Source organism: Physeter macrocephalus, chromosome 12 (genome assembly GCF_002837175.3).
Source record: "Physeter macrocephalus isolate SW-GA chromosome 12, ASM283717v5, whole genome shotgun sequence".
NCBI lineage: Eukaryota > Metazoa > Chordata > Mammalia > Artiodactyla > Physeteridae > Physeter > Physeter macrocephalus.
Window position 1 is genome coordinate 82769506 of NC_041225.1, and position 7772 is coordinate 82777277.

Consider the following 7772-nt stretch of genomic DNA (forward strand, 5'->3'; position numbering starts at 1 on the left):
CAAGGTCAAATCTATGTTCATAATAATAGTAAGATGTTATTTGTCTTCTTCACTATTTGGACATTCACACTGATGATCCAAAAGCAATGAGGGGGAGGGTAAAACTGCTGGTGCCTTAGCATATGTCAAGGCAGTGGCCTCGTACTGTATGTCTTTCCCGCCATGTACTCACAAGAAAGAAAAAACACTTTTACTTTAAAAATGTCCTTTATGAAGCTGTAAGAAATATTAACTTTATTTAATTGCAACCTTTGAATATCTATATATATTTTATATAACATGCTGTGTGAATACATAAAAAATATACATAAAGCACTTCTCCTGCTTATTGAATGGTTGTCTCTGGGAAATGCTCTTGTGCAATTGTTAGAGCTGAAAACTGAATTAGTCTCTTTTTAAATGGGACACCACTTTGACTGACAGACAAACTATGGTTATACAGATTTGAGTATTTGGCAGACGTTTTCTTGAAAATGAATGAAATGAGCAGATCTCGACAAGCAAAACAACTGGCAGAGTTTGATGTCAATTATAAAATTTGAGCTTTCAAGCAAAAATTAGAATTTTGGAAAACTGTATGCACCATCATGCGTTTGACAGCTTAAAGACTCTTCTAATGAGCTCGATGGGGATATTAACAAATGTGATGTTTTGATATGACACAAAATGAAATATGTCAACATTTGGAAGATATGAATAACTCAGTGAACTAATATTTTCAAAATAATTAATGCATGATGTTACAAAAATCTTACATGGGTATAAGAACCATTCAAAGTACAATTTAGACCAGTGGATTTTAACATAACAGAGTATGAAATTTTCATTGCTATGGTTTCAGATTCTACATGCAGTCTTCTAGAAATTACCACTTGTCAAGATTTGTTGTAGTCAAAGGGAAACATCCATAAATATCTGAAATGACTACTAAGATACCCCTCCCTTTTCTAACTACATACCTTTACGGGGCTGGATTTTCTTCACCCACTTCAAACAAAGCAACATACCACAACAGATTAAATGCAAGCAGATGAGAATTGAGCTGTCCCTATTAAGCAAAACATGAAAGGGATTTGCAGAAGTGGAAAACAACGCCACTCTGAGTCTCACTAAATATTTTTTGTTTTATTTTATTTTGGAAAGTATGGACATTTTTCAATTAAAAAAAGTAGGTCTGTTTTCTTGTAATGGTTTTATTACTGATTTTTTTAATGAATTAATAAATAAATATTTTAAACATTTCTCATTTTACTTTTTATATTAGCGATCAGTAAACTTCTCCTATAAAGGTACAGATAATAAATATTTTAGGCTTCACCAGCCAGTCTCTAGTACCACTAATCAACTCTACCATTAGAGCGTTAAAGAACCATAGACAATACATAAACAAATGCATTTGGCTGTGTTCCACTAAAACTTTATTTACAAACAACAGTCTTGGGCTAGATTTGGCCCATGGGCCACAGTTTGCTGACCCCTGTCATATGATAAATGTCAATAGATATAACCAACTGAAACAAAAGTTCTGTGGAGTCCTCAATAATTTAGAAGTATAAAGAGGTCCTGTGACCAAAAAGATTGAAAAGTCACTGTTCCACCCGAAGTATGAACACATCATCATCTTCAAAAGGAATTTCATACAAGAGAAAGTCTGGGGGAGACAGACCAAGGTGGGAGCCCTTCATCCAAGGGGCATCAATCAGCCTGCTTTTTTTTCCCTGGGGGGCAGATACTGTGGGCAACAGATGGTTTGGGGAGGTGAGGTTCTGAACACAAGAGCACTCCACTTTAATATTCCCAGTCACTCCTGGAACCCATCTTATCTAGAAAAAAGACTCAGATTTTGGCCAGTGTGGCCACCACCAGTGCCATGAGCCTGTCAATAAAATTCACCTCTTTAGGAAGATGAAAGTCATGTGTGATGTCAAAGCACATCTGTAGGGTAAACTGCAACCAGCCCCAGGGAAACAACATGGGGTTCTCCTGTACTTCCCAGGGGCAAGAGTGGCCTGCATGGTGCTGAGGGTAGCAGGTCTGATCCTCCCACAAATAAGTCACTTCAAACCTAGACAGCACACAGAAGATTCCAGACAGCTCAGAGCATGCTCGTTAGGCCTGCCAAAGGGCTGGCTCCTCAGCCCTGGCCTCCTATTGTATATTTTAGTGCAGGAACTGAGTCACACCTGCAAATTCTATGACAGATGATGTTTTATTAACTTTGAAGAGTGCCAGCTCATTTCCTGGGTCCCAAGCCAAAATGACATAATAGAGTCCTTTCAAAAACCCACCAAAAAAAGTTGGTATAATGTCCAAAATAATCCAAGGAATGAACATTTCTAAATTTGTTAGTAAGTTCTGTGCCAATCAGCTCTAACAAGATAAAAGCCTATCATGAGAAGCCCAAGGCAAACTCAGGACCGCCATGCCCCTATTGCCTGCTAGGTCTTTTTTCCTTGACTGTTTGTTGTTTTTTTTTTTTCTTCTAGCAATGCTTTGGGTGACAAGAAGAGTTTTCTGGTGTCTTTCACACACAGTCAGCTCTCCTGCCCACCAATCTTCTGGGTAATTTTATTTCATTCCCTGGATGATTTTATTGGATCAACACATCAAGCTGTGAAGTTTTGCAAACATGAAATGTCAGCACAAACATAGATACATCCAGAATAGCACCATTCCCTCTCTGCCAATAGCACCCCCCAAGCGACACACAGACACACAGACACACAGACACACACACACACACACACACACACACACACACACACACACACACAATCTTTCCTCAGTCATAAAAGTTACCCAGTTGAGCCCTTCTCCTCAGAATTCTGCTTCAGCCTCATTGAGTGACAATACACAGGGGTTCCAGTACTGAGCTCGCCAAAGAAGTAAGGCAAACACAGACAACACATGCAAAGATATGGCAATCCACCTTCTAAGGGACAGGCCAGGCCTCAGTCTGCTTAGAGTGAATAAAAGCAGCCTCAAGACGAGAGAGCATAGTCTTGAGAGGTAGAGAACTGCCTTCTCAGAGCAGAGAGTCTGCCAGTGGTACTTGAACAAGTCACCAGGAGAGAGTGGGTTCATGGGGGAGGGCCAAGAGAGGAGGAGAGAACAGAGGCCCGTGCAAGGGCCTGAGACTGATTTTGAACAGAGCAGGTTAATATAGCTACTCCCCAAATTGGACAACTTTGTGGAGTCAAGAGGAAGCGCACAGGATAATTGAGGCCTGGATCACTGAGGAAGGGTCAAAGGCCGGGCATGGGTGATGGATGAGACAAGAGGGCCCTGTCACTAAGGGTTCAGCCAAAAGCAGGGATTTATACCCTCAGCCACCCAGGAGATGGGGACCTTCAGGTTGACAAGGACAGAATCACACAGGCCACAACCACACCTACTCTGCTGCTCACTAGCTGGGTGAACCAGGACAGGTGACTCGGTCTTTTTGAACCTCTTTTTTCATTTATAAAATGGGATGATAATAGTACTGTGTTTGCTCTGGCTGCCGTAACAAACTACCATAAGCCAGGCGGTTTAAACAACAAATTTATTTGTCACATTTTTGGAGACTGGAAACCTGAGATAAGGGTGCTAGCAGAGTCGGGTTCTCGAGAGGTTGCTTTTCCTGGCTTGCAGATGTCCCCTCTCCACTGTGTCCTCACATGGTGGGGAGAGAGAGGGCTCTGGTCTCTTCCTCTTCTTATAAGGACACTAATCCCATCAGTGGGGCATCCACCCTCATGACCACCCTCATCTAAACCTAATCACCTCCTAAAGGCCCCACCTCCAAATACCATTACATTGGGGGTTGGGGCTTCAAGATATGAATTTGAGGGGCGCAGACTTTCAGTCCATAGCAAGTACCCACCACAGAGAGATGTTGTGAGGGTTAAATGAAATTTACACACACAGGACTGATTTAACACGGTGCCTGGCACATCACTGGAACTGTTTAAAGATGGCCATTGTTCTCATTTGTTTTAGGGAACGGGCAGAGGAAGCATTTCCACAGGCCAGCACCACTGTTCACCCAGCGCTGTGTTTGGCAGGCAGTTTGCAATAACATTTCCAACAAGGGAGATCACTGCCTGTTACTGAGAATTAGGCAGGCCTTGCTCCCTGGTCCCAGGAAGTCTCGCTCCCCGTGTCTATGTCCTTGGTGCTACACAGAGGTCTGAGTTATGGGAGGGGTGATCTTCCTCAGGGCCTGGTGGGCAACGAGATGAAGACAAGAACCCACCCTGGGTGCAGGAATCCAAGCAGGAGCCTGATTGAAAGTCACATCCTCACTTTTCCTTTTCCCCTATAACATGGACCAATAATCTCAAACCTGAGTGTGCAAACCAGAATCACCCCCAAGAGCCTGTTACAAAACAGATTTCTGGGCCCCACATCCAGAGTTTCTAATTCAACAGATCTGATGGGCCTGAGAATCTGCATTTCTCAATAGTTTCCAGGAGATAGTGCTGCAGCTGGTTTTGGAACTACACTTTGAGAATCACCACCATCCACCATGAAACAGAGGCTGCAGTAGCATGTTTCCCATGCCGATCCAATCATTTTAGAAAAGACTGACTTTCCTATGCCTTCCCTCAAGATTCCAAATTGAGGACAGAATCAGCCACTGCAGTTTTCAACACAGGAAAAAGTGGAGTCACTTTGAAAAGGAGAAGTGATATCTCACATTTGAGGTGAGTAAAGGTGCAGCTCAGATAAATCTGGACTATGTTCCCAGGGTATATGAAAGGGATCGGTCAAGCCTTAGAACTAGAACTAGAACTAGAACTGAGGGAGGAGTCAGGAATTCTAAACTATCAACTAGATGACAGTCTATCTCTTTTCCCTAACAATTTCCCTGGCATTGGACAGTCTTATCTTTTCACACCTAGCGTGAAAACAAAGTATGTCAAATACTTGTTCGATTCCCACCCTATGTCGCTCTAGGATGGAATGTGATTGACTCTTGTTTGTGGAAAGAATTCTTGGCTTCCCATCTGCATCTGGGATTGGGTTTCCACTACACCAAACCAGAAGAGCAGCAGGTGGAAACATCAAATGCTCTTTATCCACCTGCATACTGAAAGCAGGAATTCCCAGGTCTTCATGAACTCCCTCTTATTGAAGAATTGCATCCACTGGGCATTCTGCGAAATTCAGTGGTAACTTCCCAAGTTACTTCAGGACACCAGCCAGCTGCCACCTTCTCTAAAGATGTTAACTTCTCTCAGACTAAGTATCACCACCCAAGAACCCTTACTGCCATCCAAAAATTCTCCTAATATATACCTTTTATAAGTATTTTATTGGGAGGAGGTAGCTCCAATGCAAGGCGATAACCACAAAGATTTTTTTCAGGTCATCCTCAATCTGTCCTTTCCTTCCTGTTGGGTGATCAGAAAGCCTTTAAGTACCCTAAACAAACTCGCCACATTAGACCCACATAAACTTGGATCTAACTCAGTGGTCCTCAGCTGGGGCCAACTCTGGCCCCCAGGGACTTTTGGCCATGTCTGAAAATATTTTGGGTTGTCATAACTCAGGTCAGTGATGTTCCTGACATCTAGTGGATAGAAACTAGGGACACTGCTAAACGTCCTACAATGCACAAGATGGCTCCCTCAACAAAGTTATCCAACTCTAAATGTCAGTGGTGCCAAGTTGGAGAAACACAGATAAGTGACTGTGTAGAGGGAACAGGCAACCTAACTCAGTTCCTAAATAATGAACAGGATCTCTGGTTAAATTTCCAGCCTAAGAGCACTCAAGAAAGTCTCTAGAACAGTGTAGTTTCTTCACATCCACGTGAGAAGAATGAGAATTTAAAGCCATGGTGTCATCCTTGGATGATGGGTACCTTAGGTTAGGTCCTCCTAGAAGGAACAAGTACAAGTGGTTCATTTGGGAAGTGATCCCTGGAAACCTCAGTAGGGGAGTGGAGATATAATACCAGGAAAGGAAGGAAGCCATTAGAAAGTGTGTTTTCAAGCAACTTGCTACTGTGGGCAACTTTAGCTTAATTCCAACAAGGAATGCCGGGAGAGACTGCAGAACATTCATTATCTTCAGTTATCCCAACCAAGAGGCAAGGAGGCTGAGATATTTACTCATGCATCCTGTCAGTCACTGGTCGAGGGATCCCAAGGGTTACTCATTCCTCAGCACTTCCAACCATCCCAAACACAGGTAGAGTGGGCCCTCAAGCAAAGTCCGCAGGCAAGAACTTTCTGGTGTTGGTAGTGATGCATGAAACTGACAAGTGTATGAAACTGACAAGTGTGAGTGGTTGTGGTTGGGGCAACCAACAGCATCTGCTACAATGAGATTGCTGAACGCATTCCTTTTTTACATTGTATTTCTCTCATGTTTAATATTTACAATAAATTTATTACATTAGTAACAAGAATAAAACACATATAACTAAAAATACCAGAAGGAAATGCAAAGAGCATTTAAAAGATGGGATAAAATGTAGCTCTAGCAAGCAACTAAACTGTCCAATTCAAAACTAAGAACAAGGCAATTCAGAATCATATTGTACCCAACATGAAAGAGGTGACCCACCTTGTGGTGTTGGTAGCACAGTCATTTTAGATCTGTCATCTCATGTGCCACTAAGCTCCGAATCAGAGGGCCTTCTCAGTCATATTCCTAGTGCCTGCAGCAAGCTCCTGGAGGTGACAGAAGGAGGAAGCCAAGGCAGAGATCCTGGTTTCCTAAACTTCACGCCTGGCTTTGGATCGCCTGTCTACAAAATTTGAAAATCCAAAGACTTTAAAAAAGTACCTAAGTTTAAATTTTAAAAAAAATATCAGCAAAGTAACTCTAGCAGAAACAAGAATGTTATGGGGAAATTAACTGATTTCAGTCAACACTAGAACGTTAAAACCACCCAGTCCATTTAGTGAGACCTTGCTTTCCAAAAGCTGGTGTTTGTGGATTCATACAGAACATAACTAAGAAGTCTAGGCCTTATCAACCATCAAATACTTTATTTGTTACCTTTTTTTCACATTACTTTTTAATGCCAATAGTCTGAACCTCCACTCCAGTAATACAAGTAAAAGAAACTGAACTTGTTTCAACTGCATTAACTAACATAAGGTGAATTAATTTAAATTATAATACTCCTCAGAAAAATGTAATATCAGTCTAGGATTAATTTTAGCATCTCTCCTACCAGAAGAAGGTGCTCAATTATTCTAAACTTAAGAATAATTTAAAGTAAATTTAAAGAAACTTTTCAGATTTCAAAAGTATCTCAGAAAATAATAATTATTTATTGATGTATATATTTGTTTTTCACTACTTAGCTCGAATTTAAAAGGTTAATCATGAACATTTGGGAAGGAGAAAGGGCAGAGATTTTTGTGATTCCAGATAAGGTTGATAGCATTGAAATCCAAAACAATAAACATACACACACATTTGTCTTTTTAAATTAATAAACATATTTCAGACAGTTTCATTCAGCACAGAAAAAATTATTTTAACGAGAAACACACGTCCTTTTGAAATATTAACTATTCAAAAATTAATGTAAATTTAAAAAGGGGATTCTTTAAAAATAGAAAATGAACAGATTATTTCTACAGTATCAATTTGAGAACTTAAAATATTGGATATGTCATTGTAGAGGAAAAGCGCAGTCCAACAAAAATACACCTCATAGGACAGCTCTTTGGGAGGGCATTCTACCTGCTTGTGCTTATTCTCTACATCAGGTATGTAGGTCACCCCATCCAAGAATCTGTGGATAAACATTACCTGGAAGAGTC